The 15,393-nt window shown below is 40.8% G+C and overlaps 1 long non-coding RNA gene across 1 annotated transcript; it reads left to right on the forward strand.

Moving 5' to 3' along the window:
* Positions 1-8,436: 8,436 nt before the first annotated feature.
* Positions 8,437-14,152, forward strand: LOC144054268 (uncharacterized). Its single transcript, XR_013294635.1, has 3 exons — positions 8,437-8,543; positions 8,648-8,723; positions 13,591-14,152. It is a non-coding gene; the product is annotated as an uncharacterized LOC144054268 (long non-coding RNA).
* Positions 14,153-15,393: the final 1,241 nt, after the last annotated feature.

Consider the following 15,393-nt stretch of genomic DNA (forward strand, 5'->3'; position numbering starts at 1 on the left):
GCGTAAAAATGACTATCCATCAACAATGTCCCCGGTCTGGAACACTGGCAATAATACAGCCAATGAATAATCTTATATCAGGTCAAAGTTGGAGACGCTCCATATTGCATCCTCCGCATTCCCGCCCGACATGAAGCGCCTTGTTTGTCTTCTATTCATTGTGATTACAGCTCAGCCGTTCTTGCCCACACGTTCCTCATCCCCGGCATTGGGACAAAATCCAACGTCAACTGGGCCAGCTTGTGAATTATGGCGAAAAGCTCCGGCACGTGACACCTCATTGCGAGGTCTCTGTCACCAATTACGTGTCTATTAAGAACCAGTCAATCAGTCAAGGCACAAATCGGCAGGCCGCTGCTATTGACGGCATGCTGTCAATAGTCCATCTGATATGATTTAGCCCGGGAGAAACTGTTTGCGCCACACACATCCCTTTGCTTATTGACCAACAATTACTTTAACAAGACCTTTTTAATGGCGTGTATTATTATTCGCATTGGATTTGCAGTTTGTCAAGCACTCCATCAGCAGGACCGTACAACGATTTTTTTTTCCCGTTCATTATGTTACGACATGTTTTGTCTGCTGGCCGCATTTGACAACACCGCACCACAAATTGGATGTCTGGCTGGCTAATTTGATTCCTCCTCCCCAAAAAAAGACTGAAAGGAAATCCCTGTTAGCTTTCTCTAATGATGGACGCTAATATTGTGATTTCAACCATCCCAACTTAATCGAAACAGTTATGGTTGCATCCTGTTGCCATTTTCGCTTAAAAGACTGGAAAATGACGTTATGTGCTATAAAGCCTCAAAGAAGATATTACATATGAAATTCTTTAAGTTGGCATAATGGGTCAAATTGACTTGTGAATATCGTCGGGTCTCCAGAGTTGCTGCCTTTCCTTTCAAGAGTGAGATTACACAAGCAAGTCAATCTTTTTTGTGAGCTGCCACGTTCCTAAACTGCGTCTGCAAATGAGCTGTTCGGAGTTTTGCCGAATTGCAAAGTCACAACTGTTTACTTCAGCAGCAATAACATTACATTACATTGTGATTTTGATGAAAGACAAAATTGTTGCAAAATGCTAATTTAAGCTGCAAGCGGAGATGAACGGGTAAAAAAAAAAAAAGTCAATTTAGCATCGCCCATCTGTCCAGGATACCTGCTTCTGATTGGGGCTCATCTGGAACAACTCCCTCGTTGAACTTCGTCGAAGGACGAGCCTTGGAATTCATTTGGCTGATTTTATTAAGGGTTGAACCATGGAATTCCGGCAAACTGACTGATTTCCCGTTTGATTTCGATTTTTTCATGCAACCTGACGTAAATTTCTTTTCTCCTTTCCAAACGGTTAAACTGATTACTTTTCCGAGATCTATTTTGGGAGCCCTACGGTACACGCGTAGGCGACATTTGTACGGATTTCATCCGCATTTACTCGCAAAACTAAAATGATCATCATAATAGTGACTGACAGTGGCCAGACATTGTCCTGATTTTTAGTATCAGAATGATCTTTTGAAACTCAGGTCCTTTTGTAGTTCCGTCCTTTTTTATTCAAATTTTCAAGAAACGCAAAAATAAAACTGAATGGAAACGAGCAGATACACGTCACACGTTTTGACCGGATATTATGTTTGTCGTCACAAAGCCATGGCGGACGATAAAGTAATGTATGTTTGGGGGGGTGAAACAGAAATCTTTTTGGAATTAATTAAAGAAGTGAATCTTAATGCAATTTTAAGTGGAAAACAGCAATGAAACGCTACGGTTTATTAAGAATTACAAAAGCAAACTCATACGATGCCATCGCACAGCGCAGGCACTTCCTGTTGTTCTTCTTTTAAATTACTGGTGGATCACATCTCTATGGTGTATAGCGCCACCTACAGCGCCGGAGTTCCCTCTCAATATTCGCAAAAGACGAACAGATGGAAACGGACATAAGTCGCATGTCCTCAACACTTAGATCAGTGGTTACCAAACTGGGGTCTTGGGGCCCTTTCTTCATGGCGTAAATGAACTGAGCCCTGCTGGGAATAGCATCAAACTGTAATAAAAGGCTCCATCAAAAAGTTATAAAAGTAATAATAAAGTTGATAGTCCTCTATAGATGCTATAAGATGTTGCAAAAGCACTACTGTCTGATAAAAGCTCCTCCACTCACTCCAACATGGTTCTTTGGCACCAAGACGTTTTACGATATTATCTTGGATGAATGTGACTTTCAGGCATTCAGGAGGAAACATCAGATTTCTGGAAAAGTCCCTGGACCCAAAAAGTTTTGAGAATCATTGACGTACGTAGAGTCGAAGTCTTCTAGCCGTCCTTCCACTGGGGAATTGCTTAAAGGCAGACAGGGATTATCTTAATTAGTCAAGGATATCGACGCCGCCTTTCCCGACACTGCAGAAACAACAAAAGCAAATCGTGCTAAAATGAGAAATTAGCTTTAACGTTTGGAATATCAACCTCTCTGGAGGGTTTATTCCTATTTCTGACATGAATTATGTGGGGGAAAAAAAAAAAACTACAAAAAACAGAAGGCCGTTCCTAAAATCCAGCTGAGGTGGAGCCTTGCCTTAAACGCGTTCCCGTGCTAATGGGAAGATCCGAGGGTCAGTCGGGGTCTTTCCGCAACAGGAAATGAGCTTTTGGTAGCCCGTGTTCCCAAGGTAATGACAATCTATGTATGTGTTTAATCTTAGCTAATATTGTTATAATAATGGGATAAACTATTAAAAACAAGTGTGTGGCGGCGGTCCAAAAGACCACCGGTGCAACTTGACTTTGTTGCAAGGGGAAACTAAACGTTCACTTTGTCCCAGCTGAGGCACTGAAGCATCATTTGAGGTTGCATTTAAAGGCAGATGAGTTATAAAGAGATCCTTATAGAGTCCTTCAAATGTAACATTTTCTTTTTTCTTTTCTTTTTTTTTTTTACAATGCATTGCTTGTGGCCCAAACGAGAGAGGCCGCATCATTTGGAGGCTGCATTTGAAGGCAAACAAAGTCAGTTCTCAAATGGTGCCTTCTTGTGTTTTTGCCCAATGTGTCTCAATTGAGGCGTAATTTAGAGGCTGCAACTGAAGTCCAATTATGTCATAAGGCAGTGTCACTCCAAAAGGTCCTTCAAATGTGGCCTTCTTTTCTATTTTTGTCCCGCATGATGTATTTCTTTTGTTCCAGATGAGGAAATGTGTGCTTTGGAGGGAGCATTTGAAGGCAGAAAGCAATTAAAAGACTGTCCCACTTCCAACACTCCTTCACATGCAGCCTCTTTTTTATTCATGCAAGCTAAAAGCGCTTTTGTTACACCTGCAGCTCTTGTGAAATCACCATATAAATTAAGGTGAGTTAAATTGAGATGATGTCATTTCAGGATGCATTTGAAGGCAGATGGCATCAAAAGGCTGTCCAACTTTTAAGACACCTTCACATGCAGCCTCTTTTTCCTTTGTATTTATTTTTTTGTACACCGATTGGTGAATTCTGCATGCCAGTGTCTGTATCAAGAACACAAAAAACACACATAAAAAAAAATAAAAAAAAGACACGCACACACACAGGATCCTGCGTCCAGAAATCCGGGAAGCCAAGACATCAAATACTTTAACTTGCATGTAGCTAACTCTCGCCCGAGACATTTTGATCACGTCATCCCCTCTGGAAAATTGCAATTAAGTTGCGAGAGATAAAACATGCCAACTACTCTGCATTTCAAGGCTTGATTGGCCTATCAGCAAGGCAACGCGCCGCCACGCTTTTTCATCACTGTTAATTGATCCTTTCTTTAATTAACGTGGAAAGAAAAGCCCGTATCTCGCGCGCCTCGTGTCTGTCTGTCATAACACAATAAAGGCCCTCTTCCTCGCGCCCGCGTCCCTCCGCTGGCTGGCAGGCGGCCAAATGGACTATTTACGGCGCGGCGATCTCACCGCGACGAGTTCAATGGCCGGCTTCATTAACGCCGCTTTTCGAGGCAAATTCTCATTTGCATGAGGTGGCGCCTTGCTTTTAATATGCATGTGAAGGTTAGTGGTCGGGCCAAGCCGCTCTTTCTAGTACTATTGCTCGGACTATTGTTCCTCTGGCTCCTCCTTGAACACCCCCCAATGTCACCGACACTGACACTTTCCCCCTCTGATTCAATTAGACCGGCTCTTTTTGTTGTTTGTCTTTAACATTTTTGTCGCCCTCTGAGGTCTCTTGCCTGAATTTTATATAAGCATGGATTCATATTCTAATTTGACACTTAGGAGAATAAATGTTAGACAAAAATCTGTCGAGGATCCCTGCTTCCAATTGGGATTAATTTGGGACCATTCTTGAGTTAAAACACAAGCCTCAGAATTTGCTCAAAATGGCTGCTTTAAAACAAAATGGCAGACTTCCTCCTCAATTTCAGGAATGGTTCCTTGAGATGTTTTTGTCCATCATGTTAAAATTGTTGATTTTTGTTTTTTCTCTGGCTTTTTGTGTCAGATGCAATTAAATTCGAACAACTACTAACATGTTTTAAAGGACAACTATTTTTTACTTTATTTTAGTTCTATTGTACTTTGTTTGTTTTTACAGGGAAATGACAGGTAAGAATGTTGACTGGCTTTTTCTTGGACTTTAAAATTTTTTTTTTGAACTATTATTAATAATGGAAGAGTAATTACTGATTCAAAGGGTGATTAGTTTTACTTTGTTTATACTTATTGTTTTTTTTACACACATTGCAGGCTTGGGAAGTTAAAATGCGTAATTTTGGAAATTGGAAATTTCCCATGAGATTAATTGAGAATAGAGGGTAGAAATATTCAAGCATAAAAATAAACCTATTGCTTTGTTCTAAGCAGACAAAACAGACAGCTCTCCTTGCCCACATGTGAGGGCATCAGTGTAACTTAACAGCTCAATTTATTGATTTTTATGCATTAATATTTAAGCAGCGACTTGTCTGAAGCTTGCTTGCACCTCAAATCTCGGCTAGCGACCCCGAAGAACAACACAAAAACCAACCAGGGAATAACTTGTAACTGAAAGAATTTTCCAACTTCGGAAGGTAAACCTATAAAAAATGAACTTCAAAACAGTGGGTATTACCATGCCAGAGTTTTCTTTGTTGCAGTTGCTTGGGTGTGGTCTTCAAGACTTACTTTTTTGATATTTCTTTTTTCAGCTTTTTTTTAGACTACTTTAGCAGTTAGCCTGCTATTCTGACAGCTCTACCTGCAGTAATGGCCGCCTCCAGGAGGTGTGAAGTCGGGTCTTAACACTTGGCCTTTTTCACAGAGCGTATGTGCAGTCGCCATTGGAGCGTAAAGTCTGTTTTTCTTTTCCCTCCCTTCCTCAACAGAAAGGCTGCAGAGAAATGAACATGTGAGTATCTGTTTCCGTCTAATTAAATCCACTGAACAGCCCTCAAGCGTCCTCTGCCAGCACCGCGCGTTCTGTGGGTGCACACTGCCACCTACTGGCCAAAAACAAACACAAACCCCAAATATCCACTTCCATCCTCTCTAGGCCATCTCACCGCCTTGATTGCTGCTAACTGCTGATGGTGGCATCAGTCACGGCGTGCCGGGATAAAACAACTCTTTTAAGATCACATATCTCTTTTGAAGGCTTCTTTATTACTATTTGTACAACACGGCGGGGCCGCCTCTAATGGCTGCAAATCAGCCAAGCCGGGGGCGTAAATGCAAGCAAGCAAGCGCCGGCGCTCTTATGTGTTATCATTTCTGCGAGGTGTGTTTTGTGCAAAAGGCCTCCTCATTTGCCATCACTTGCTTGCTGTTGTTGCTTTTGGAGAACAAAGCCCAGAAGCAGAAGCGGTGGCTGGAGGAGCAATTTTTGTCCATCAAGGGGGCTTGTTGAGGAGTTCAATTATTTGTCTTGTGAAGTATTCCGAGGATGTGGTCAGCTCATCAGCGGCAAGATGACGACGAAGTGTTCGGCGCGTGGACTGGAAGGGAAGAAGTCCTTTTGCGGGGGACGCAATGAGTTGTGCAGTCAACTCGGCTTATCGTGGGGGAAATCCTACTTAATAAGAACATAATACAGTTTATTTGTAGTTTTACACATCCCAAAAACATATTTAAAGTTAATTTAAAGTATGCTAGCTTAATGCAAACAAATAATGTGAAACGCTATAGACAGGCTAACGGTCATTAGCATAAATGTTCCATTAATTGTAAACCTTCAAACAACTGCGACTTTAGCATATAACAATGCTCGCGGGTGTATGTATATTCTATCCGTTCTGTGGGAACAACAACTTTAAGCTTAGGGTAGTTGGGGACCTTCTCTGCCTCTTCCTCTTGCTGTTAATTACACTGCATCTCTTCCACTAATATACACACATTACAAGTCCAAAACTCGAAGTAAAAATGAGTAAAAATAAAATACTCGAAAAACCTCACGCCAAGATTGATCCTTTCCAAATTTTACTTCATCCATTTCAAATGATTTGTGATTTTTTTTTTCCTGTGGCAAATTAATATTTAGCACAGGGTCTTCAAAAAGTTATTGTGCACTCACATGTTTTTTTTTTTTGCTAAAAGACATGTCAACATAGACTATTTTAGCTCTGAAAATACGCACAGTGACCTTCTGAAAATAAGGACAGGCCTATATATGTATGTGTGTGTATGTAAAATAAATACAACAAAACAGTATATGTCCACTATATTTAGATTTTTGTTGTTTTTTTCTTTTATCAGGTTCTTAGGTTGGATACATTTAGAGAAATCATTATCTCCACATATTTGTAGAGTCGTGGTGATCATTATAGAGAGCTGGTTTGAACAAACCTGCATATAGTTGCCATTTATCATTTGCATTTTTTGTCTTAAAACAACCCCAAAAAATAAATACAGTACTGCCACGTTCACTGTGGGATACAACTAAGTGACTGCAAGTGACGCCGGTAATGCGTTACTAAGTAACATGTAAACTAATGGATTACTACAAGTAATAAAGGGATGAGGAAATCTACGTCCTATCGTCTTGGGGGGGAAGAAAGGATAGTACAATCCGTACTGTTAACAACGCGATATCTATCTTAAAAAAAAAAAAGTTACTTTCTAAATAATGTAATCAGTAAAGTAGCTAAGTTACTTTTAAAATTGAGTAATCAGTAAAGTAACTAAATTATAGTTATAATCATGTAATCTGAAAAGCAAATAAGTTACTTTTTCAAGTAACTGTGGCAACACTGTGCAAGTATTTGTTGTAATATGGGGACCAAAGGGCAATGCATCAGTCTGTAAATGATGCTCAAGTGTGGATTACATCCCATCTTTAGTTACCAGCAAATTTAACATACATAATAAGAAGCTTCACAGACAAAACCCCATACTGTATTCTCTGCCGTTTACAATGACATCCATGCAATCTGACTTCTCTCGCCACACACTGATTGCTTCTGATTGGCTCTGAGGAGCATTTTACAGTCTAGCAGACCTCAAATTAGAGGAAAAGGGAGGCCTCGGCATCCCCTCATTGCCCACCATAACTTGAGCCACGCACGTTGCAGGCAAGAAAAAGAAAGAATTGAGATCCAGTGGAGTTAAAGTGGCTGTTAAAAGTGAAATCCATCACCAGTTTGTCTAAAAACGGATCACTTTCAGAACTCCTGATAATGTCCATCCATTTCTGGCAGTCAAACAGACTCTGGAGAAGTGACTGATTTTACGGCCAACTCAATCATCAAGAAAGTCCGTGTAGCTTTAAAGCCACGGAGCTCCAGTGTGCGCATGTTAACACCATTAAATCACCTCAAATGTCTTCATGATTCAATCTTTCCCACAGCCGACGACAAGCCAATTGGATTTCCCCAAAGTGGCTGTCCATTTCCTGTCTGTGTGTGACGAGTGGCCGCTCAGCTGCGTGTGCGGGGGATTGGAATACCCGCTCGCTTTAACCCCCCCCCCCCCACACCAAATATTCCGTTCAATGTAAAGCCTATGGATCAAGATTATTTGTCAAAAATAATAGGAGTGTCAAAATGTATTTGTTAATTTTGAGTTAATTTAAAGTTCCTTTAACGCCACTATTTTTTTTTTGCGTGCCTTACTTGGAAAGCCTGTACTGGGGGGGCCAAGTCAAAATTTAGCAGGAATACATTTTATAATAATGCATATATTTGTGAAGACTGGGGTCAAGTAGCATTTTACACTATAATAAATGTGCAGAATTTCGCAAATTACTTCATGTTACGGATTAGATAGCTATTAACTCATTCATTGCCATCCACGACTTTACTCGGGTTTTGCGGGTTTTTTAATGCACGGGACGTAGAACATTCTCATGCAAGTCCCTAGCAAGTATTGATCTTAAAAATGATTGTAATGAGGTGTGGTTGCCAGTAGATGGCAACAGTAGCTTTGATCAGAGGAGAGCCAGCATGTTGGGGGAGTAGAAGAAGCCCACAGTAGACAAGGAAGTAGGTGGTAGCATGCATTAGCTTAGCGATAAGAAATTTGTTAAGACGTGGGAAGCCACTTTCCCATTCACCGGATGAAGCTTCCTGGGCAAATTGCATTGAGGTAGGACGCCACATTGATCTAAAGAAGCCACACAGCAAACATGCATCATAGGGCTTTCTACCTGAAACGCCCCCCCCCCCCCCCTCCCCTTGGTGTATCTCCAGCCAGGGAACAATGCGATGAGCGTCCGCGCGCGTCCCGTTGGATGCATCTTCGAGGGCAAGCTGCATCGCCGTGTAGGTAAGCACGAACTTGCTACGTCATATGACGCCTATACTATCTATTGCCTCAGATATAAAATTGGCGATTTTAACTATTGAAGTCATGTGATTAATTATACGATTACAAACTTGAATCCCCTAAAAAGTAAAAAAAAAAAGTCCAAATTTCCAAGTGGGATTTTTTTATTTTTTTTCCCATTTCCCGGAAACCTTCAAAGACGGGGTGACTTGTTGGTGGACGATGCAAGTTTGATGACTCACCATAAAACAATGAGTTGCTAATGGATTTTTGCAACATGGTTCTCTTGACTTTGCATATTAAGTTATATGACATCGTATGCATATACCTGCCTAGAAGTGTCTTCGTATGAATCCTTCGCCACGTATTCGTTCCTGTTCTTCAAGGTTGGATATTTTGAGATGGCCTTCTTCTTTTGTCACAAGGATATCTTTGTCGGCAGCCAATTCTGCTCTCCAAATTTTGGGGTTGGCGTACCCAGATGAGACGGTGGCCTTGTGGAAGGCTGTCAGTGGCACTCTATAGCACGGCGGCTCTTAGCGGCCATGACTCCAATGACCTGCTTTCCCGCTCTCTGCTGAATAGCTGCTGGCACCTCTCCCTGGCCTGTCTGCTAGATGAGACACAAGTTTAAAGAGATAGCTTCCCCCTCCCTTCTCTCAACCCCCCCCCCCTTCCCCCCGCACCCCCCCGCCCCACTACCATTACATTTTGTCCTTGATTGTGTTATTATCCTGCGTGTGTGGCTATGCCCTGCAGGTCAATGGAGAAGAATCACACACAAATACAATAAAATAACTCCTCTTCTGTCTTCTTGATTTCCCTTTAAACAAAACGAGGGAAGCTTTTCCCTCATCAGGAGCCATTTCAGTTTTGAAGTAACTCTTCCGAGGGGCACGCTGAAAAATGTGATGAAAGTGATGCTGGAACAATTGTGTATTGTGAGGGTTTGTGGATTAAATGATTTTCAGCTCGGAAGTTACTCTGAGGTTTTAGGGATTTGGGTTAGACTTTGGAGTTTGGTGTAACAAGCCTCTTAGTTGTATGAGTAAAAACTTTGAGGGTTACGGATATATGAGAAGGTTGGTGGTTGGAGTTAGAGTTAGGGTTTGTATTTGGGTAAGAATTAGGATTAGAGTTAGGCTTTGGTGCACACTTGTGGTAACAGGGTTATTTTTTAGAATTAGTGGGTACGGGTAATGGTAAGGTTAGGGTTAGGTAAGACATGAAGGTTATCTGTTAAGGTTCAGCTAAGTTTTTGGTGTAAGTTTGATGTAACATGCTTAAGGCCTTTGGTTTAGTATTCGAGACCTTTATACCAAGGTTAGAGTAAGGCTGCAGCTAGTAACTGCTTTTTTACGATTAACCGTGTTTTTTTTAAACGTCAGGATTATGTAACCGCAGCCGTTCAACAACACCGGTTATTTCCGCTCACAACAGACCGTATTATTCAGTTATTTATTTTCAGCTTTTTAAAATAAACCTTAAGTTAAAGCCAATTTGAGCTTTTCAAGTTCGAAACTATATATATTTTTTAAATGAATTGTGTGCTGTTTGCTTTAAAAGACAGCAACTTAAAAAATATATACATTTTTTCATTTATTTATTGTTTTTATTGAATTTTTTTTTGTCTATAAGAATAACCGTGAAACCGTGTTTTTTTTCTCAGACAATAATTGTACACCAAAATCTGAAACCGTTGCACCCCAAGGTTAGAGTTAATGTCACATTTGGGGTTGTTGCAGAGATACACAGGTATTAGTTGGACCCAAAACAGGGAAGCGGGCAAGAGAGAGTTCAGGGCGAAAAAAGTATTTATTTTCAAAAACAGAACATAAAGGTACAAGGTAGCACGATCAAGGGTACAAAGTGAACAAATAAACGGGGCACACTCAACATCACAAGGACACAACGGCGCTTCAAAGCCAGAGGAAGAGGGTACGGAAAACAGGAGAACTAAATAGAAACAGACCGTCCAGACAACAAGGCACACTTGGACAAAACACAAGGCTGGCGAGAGTTGATTGGTTGACACAAGCGGAACACAGGTGGAGACAAACGAGCAAGCTGGGAAGACAAAACCAAATCACAAAATAGGGAACTGAAATGACTTGTGTACAAATGTCACGTGAAATCCCAAACCAAAGGATGAACAAAACACAGATCATGAGTTTGTCTTACACAACTCCAATCAGTTATGGGATTAAGGAAAGACAAACAGACGGCTAATGCTTGTATTCCCACCAACCGACAGACTGGACCAGGTTTGCTACCTACTTAATCCTCAGCGCATTTAAACGGTATTTGGCATAAACACGCTGAAGGGAATAGCCAACTCTCGATTGGCAGAAGCACCTCAGTTGATTCCCTGCACTGAAGACATATCTTCATTATCCATCGTTATCATCTTAACAAAACTATACAGTGTGAACACATTTTTTCATACTTTGTCCTTTACTCCCAAAAACATATATGTTTTTTATGTTTATTTTATGCAAAAGCATACAGAAGGCTTTGATGCAGCTTTTGACATGAAGAGGTCGCTTAAAGTGATGGTACAAAAACTGGCCAGCAGATGGTAGCAGAGTATAAGAGATCAGCCAGGGCCATGTTACAACAAGCTCTTTTTAACAGTGTTTTCACCAGGAATAAGAATATCGATGAAACTTTATTCTAATGCTAATTGCTGCAAAATGGAAATAGATACAAATATATTTTTTTTCCTGATGAAAAAAGAGACTCTAATCTTTCTTTTGGTAGGTTCTATGCTTTTATAGCAATTGAACACAATATTCTGTGGGCCTTGCAAAATCAGTAAAATCCAGTAAAACAGCCGGGAGTGAAAGGGATTGCTTCTGTGAAAATAGCTTAACAAGAAACACTGCCCGCTCCTGAGTTTCAAATATTAAAACACGTGTAAACACGCCTCTCACGTTCACTTTTATCATGCTCGGTTTGAGGTACCGTAATTGCACATTGAAAGAGGAGGGCTTTACGCTATACGAGAGCGCGCGGCTCTGGCGGCCAGCGGGTCAGCTAGCAGGCGGCGGTGAGACGAAGCAGAGCACAAAAGAGCGCCGACGTAACATGTGGGCCGCATTAGAAAAGGTAACGGCGGCGGTCCTTGGGAAAAAAAAAAAAAACGCCTTTGAGGGGCACCGGGGTCCGAGGAGCAGCAGCAGGTTAGTGTGTCAGCGGGGAGTCCACGTATGAGAATGATTAGAGGAGCAGGTGCCGCTTTTAGCGCTGCTCAATGCACCCTCATTAATCTTACATTGTCATAAGGCATTACAGCAGATGATACTTTACGAGCGTGTCACATTCCTCCTCCTCGCGTGTGTGTGCGCGCTTTTGTTTCATATGGAGAATATTTGGAGCGTCATTACCATTATGGAGCGCTCCTTCATTACAGCCTTGAATGTGCACGGAGAAGAAAGAAAGGGGCCTCTTAATCACTCTAAGTGGATTACCTCACCTCGCCCGTGACATCATGCTACATATTACATACATCATGTATATTGTTTGACATTATCACAGCCCAACAATCATTTGGGTTGCAGATTTTAGAGAGGCTACTAATTTGGACGTGCGACAGGTTTCGTCGGACCGTGTTGGGATTTTTATTTGTAGGCCAATTCACTTGTTTTTATACTTGCAGGAAAGTTAACAGCATGTTGGGCAAGAGGTTGGCACGTCTGCTTTGTAGTTGTGAGATTCGGGTTCGAATTTCGGCTTACCTGTGTGAAGTTTACATGTTCTACTCTTGCTTGCATGGGTTTTCTCAAAAGTATTTCTGCTGCATACACCGCATGAATGGATCGTTTACATTGATTTATCATTGTGTGATTCGGGGATTTGATGAAGTGCTGCATCCATGAGTGAAAATAAAATCCATACTTTTACTTTTTAATTTTTCTTCACACGCTAAGATTCACACTTGTACTTTCCATGCAATCTGCACTCATCATTGGCCCCGCAGTATAGGCGGGGGCGGGGTCAACAGTGTCTCATTTGCATGATTCGGAACCACCATGAAAACAGGCTGATTTCAGTGCGTCCTGCAATTCTTGATCACTTTAGGTATTTTGACAAAATCATATTAACAGACATGCTAAGACACTTTGGATCAGTTAAAACGTGTGAAAAAAATATTTGTTTAAAGGGGAAGTCCATTTTTTGGGGTATGTGCCTCAATACTCCACACAAAATCATTTAATAAATGAGTATGAGAGGAAGAGAGAGAGAGAGAGAAAAGGAAAGCACCTGTTTATCATACAGCTCAGGAGGCGGCCATTTTGCCACTTGCTGTAAACTGAAAATGACATCACAAGCAAGTGTGATGTCATTTTCAGTCGCCGGCATTTGTCATACAATGCAAAATGGCCGCCGCCTGAGATGGGGGGGAAAAAAACAAGTGGACTTTTTGGCCTAATTCATCTTCCACAAACACAAAATGAATCAGAATACCGTGTTTATACAGAACATGTCATTGTTAAGAAATATTTTGACTTGGCTTCCCCTTTAGAAAAAATCTATACTCAGTTATGGATTCAAGATCCACAAAATGCCCAACATGATTCCTTTTCAAATATTTTGATGAGGTTTTACAACAATGCATTTGAGTTTGTGAAACTTTTTACACTTACATAATGTGCTTCTCCCAAACTTTTGCCCGAGCGAGTGAAACTCCTGTGAGTGGGTGGCGTCGCCTCAGTAGCGATTTACAAACAATAAGTGGAGGAATGAACAAATCAATAAATCACACTCTCTCTAGATATTTGCAAGGCAACCTTATTTTTTATTTTTTTACCTTACTTTCTTCATCTAAGGTGTTTTATTTTTTATTTATTTTTTCTACCTCTGCCAGGCAGCAGCCCAGGAATCCCAAATTATCCAGGGGGGTTAGGGGGCGCCATGCTCCCTGAGCCCCGAGCCCCGCAGTGGAGGTAACGTATTCAATGGCCCGCGGCGAGTGGAGTAGAGCGGGCGGCCCCGCTGCATACTGATGGCGGCCAGAGGAGCCTCGTAATTGGAGCTGCCGAGGAGAGGGGAGAGGAGGGCAAGCGCGCTGAGATGATTGCTTTGTTTTCTGGCTTCCTGTCGGCGCGCCTCAAAACTCCTCCCCCCTCCGACATCACCTCCCCCATTACTCGCCCCCTCCTCCCCACTTTGCTCCAAGTAGAGCCATGGAGAAATTGAATAGAGATAGGCGCTAATTGGTCTCTTGCTGCTTGCTTAAAGGACCAGAGACAGTTTTTTTTCATTTGCCTATTGCAGTGTTTCCCAACCTTTATCGAGCCAAGGCACATATTAAAAAAAAAAAAATTTAAACGGGAAAATAATAGTATATTGTATCGTATCACATCTAACTGTTTACATGCATGAGCGCGCAGACTTTGTCCCAGATCCCAATCCAAACTGTGACGCACGGACGTTAATACGCAAATACAGAAGGCCTATTTTCCACTTTTAACTTTCTAAGGTCAATAAAATTATATCCATGTCACTCACCACACTAAAAAAAATAGTCGCTTCCTCCTTGTTGAAAAATTGTGGTTATGTGCTATAGGGTATCAAAATTAGTGCATTAATTTTGAGTTAATTTAAAGTTCCTTTAACACCACCCAAAAAAAATGTATGCACGATAATGATCACCCCTTACTTGGAAAGCCTCGTCCACGTCAAAATTTTGCATTAATAAATTAATTTAATAAATTAAAAATTAAAAAATCATGCATTTGTGAAGACTGGGGTCAAGTTGTATTTTAAATTTTAAAAATGTGCAGAATTTCACAAGTTAGGCTACTTAATGTTAAAGATTTGATAGCTCTTAATATGAAAAAAAAAAGCACTAAGCTGTCAATGTCTTACAAATGCAATTATGCCACCTAGTGGCAGAAAAATGAACAACACAAGTCAATATCCCACTGGTTTTATACAGTACATCTTTTTAATTAATTTAACTAAATTTTATGAATGATTATAAAATTACTGTATCAATGACTAAAATATGCAGCCATATTTGTATTAGTTAAAAAAAAATCCATTTTATGAAAACTTAGAAAAAAATATTTTAATTGTACATTTACAACATATATAAAATTTGCGATTAATCATGAGTTTAACTATTGAAGTCCGGCGATTAATTATGATTAAAATTTGTAATTGCCTGACATCCCTAATATACACAATGTGGCATTTTTGCCATAGAGACGGAAAATAACATGAACACGGCACAGAGAAATCAATGCAATCAAGTTAGGCTTGTTTAGCGAGTGGCAACGTAAGATGGCCGCCATGCACACAAGTAGTTCCTGTACTCAAAAGATCAAGATTCCTGGCGAATAGAGAATGCACAGAGCAAAAACCAAAGTTCGGTTCAAAAGAGGTCTACCGATCACGTTTGCATGACCAAATATTTGAGTTAAAAAAGGGGTCTAATATTTGGGTTTTTAAAAATGCTAATTGAGGATCTCAGGAGTGTGCTTCCGATGGAACAAAACTTGGATTAAATTCTTAGTGTAAATGAACCCAATTTGCTCAACGTGGAAACTTCCTGCTGATCTGGGAGTCAAGAGTTGCTGGGACTGTTTTGCCAAGTTGTTCTACAGCGGGATATTTTTAATCACTGCCCAGCATGCAAATATGTAAAAATATACGAACCACCCCC

This window comes from Vanacampus margaritifer, chromosome 6 (genome assembly GCF_051991255.1).
Source record: "Vanacampus margaritifer isolate UIUO_Vmar chromosome 6, RoL_Vmar_1.0, whole genome shotgun sequence".
In the NCBI taxonomy this organism is placed as follows: Eukaryota; Metazoa; Chordata; class Actinopteri; order Syngnathiformes; family Syngnathidae; genus Vanacampus; species Vanacampus margaritifer.